Consider the following 1,915-nt stretch of genomic DNA (forward strand, 5'->3'; position numbering starts at 1 on the left):
TTTCGATTTTATTTTTATTTATTTATTTTTTTTTTATAAGGGAATTTCTTTCTCAAATTATTGTTTATATTTATTATAAACTATTTTCGAATGAAAATATTAAAGCAGTTGAATAATAATATTCAGCCGAAGTCCTGCCTTGACAACTTTTTTTCAGCCAGTTTTTTAATCTTTTTTTTTTCTCCCGCTGTAAAAACCCAAGGACTTGTTTCAAATATTTCTACTCAACATATAACTTCACTTTTCTTCATGTTACAAAATTCGTTTATGTCCAAATTAAATTTTCGTTAATTTGTTACTTCCAACTGAACGGGATCGTTATTTAATGTTCTTAGTCCGTTATGCTTGTCAATTCTATTTACTTGTTTATCAAATGGATGTGATTTTGGGACAAGGAATTGTAAATTATATAACTTTTTTTTTTTTTAATGACGAGAAGATAGTGACCGAAACGTTGACACAATTTGTCTTTGACTACCGTCAAAACAGCCCTGACGAAGCTCTGCAACGTGGGGCGAAACGTTGGCTCAATAAAATAGTATAATTATCTACTATTCGAGTTTTTTTTTACAGCACCGGGACCATATTCCATCCAAGTTCTTTCAACCTATTTGTTATTTACTGACTGTACCACAACCATCTTCTCCTCATAATTTTTTTAAAAATTTCTTTTAATATGAATACGATGTGATTTTACATTATTGAGTCATATTCTATTATCAAATTAAATAAGATTAATACAAAACATTAAATAAGGAAACTAAAAAATTAAATTTAAAAATGAACAAAACAAGAAATTAAATAAAATGTCATTAACAATTAGGTAAAAACTTTTTTTTTTTTTTTATTCAATGTAATTTATAAATTATAACTGTACGAAATAATAAATATAATAAGTAAATAAGTGGAATGTTTCATTTACACTTGAAAATCTTGGGAAAAAACCACCCATAGGTACTTCAAGCATTAATTTAAATTAAAAGGTCCCGTGGCCAACTTCTTTTCACACGCCTCGGAGGACTGTCAGGGATTGTTAAGGATGAGAGATTAAGAACTAATGGGTCAGGATGGGTAAAGAGTTTGGAATGAAAAGACGCATATTTGTTTTGGGCCAAGTCTGCAACAAATGGGATGTTAAGGTCTTTGTGGATGAGTTTATTTGTAACGTAATAAGGATTTTGGATTGTAAGAATTGGATGCGGGAGGAATTTGATGGTTTGGTAGAGCCCAGAGCTCAATTCCATATGTCCAAATTGCTCTGACTATCATAGTATATAATAATATTTTGTAGTGTATGCGAAGTTTAGAGCGTTTGTCAAGGTGTTGTAGCAATCGAAATCTACGAGTAATTTCTTGTCGTTTCAGCCTTGTATGTGGATTCCAAGTAAGTCTCTTGTCTAGATGGAGTCCTAAGTATCGAATCTGTTCAATTGGCGAGGTAAAAACTTAAATATAATTTTAAAATCGCTGACAGAAGAAAGCCTGCTAGTGCGTAACCCACGCAGTATATAGACACCCTGACCAACACAACGTGGTCCTTTCCACTCTGCAAGGAATTGAGATATTTAAGGTCAGGTGAATCTTGTCTTATATTCATGAATTGTTAAGATTGTTTCAATTTTCATCCTTGATAAACTATAGTTAAAAATAAAAAAAGCTCTTCGAACATTATATTTATTAGCTTAAAAAAAAATAAAAATTTTTAAATTCTAATGAGGTGTAAATAGTTGACCATAGATTAATGCTTGGAGAAGTTTGTTGGGGGTGCGGTATATAAGTTAATATTCACAATGTAATTCAGATATAAGTCACTCACTATTTTTCATTGTTTGTCATAATGTTCAATTTGTAGATTCCATTTATTTATTTAATTTTTCAATTTTTTAGACACTACTTGCATATCTTATATTATACA

General features: G+C 30.1%; 1 protein-coding gene across 1 annotated transcript in view; it reads right to left on the reverse strand.

Annotated features, from left to right (window-relative positions):
- LOC106684982 (NGFI-A-binding protein homolog) overlaps positions 1 to 1,915 on the reverse strand; it is a gene marked incomplete at its 3' end in the record, with an annotated part of 127,923 nt that overhangs the window by 82,918 nt on the left and 43,090 nt on the right. The window lies entirely within an intron of this gene.

The sequence above is a fragment of the Halyomorpha halys genome, unplaced genomic scaffold (genome assembly GCF_000696795.3).
Source record: "Halyomorpha halys isolate HHAL.00 unplaced genomic scaffold, Hhal_1.1 Scaffold641.1, whole genome shotgun sequence".
In the NCBI taxonomy this organism is placed as follows: domain Eukaryota; kingdom Metazoa; phylum Arthropoda; class Insecta; order Hemiptera; family Pentatomidae; genus Halyomorpha; species Halyomorpha halys.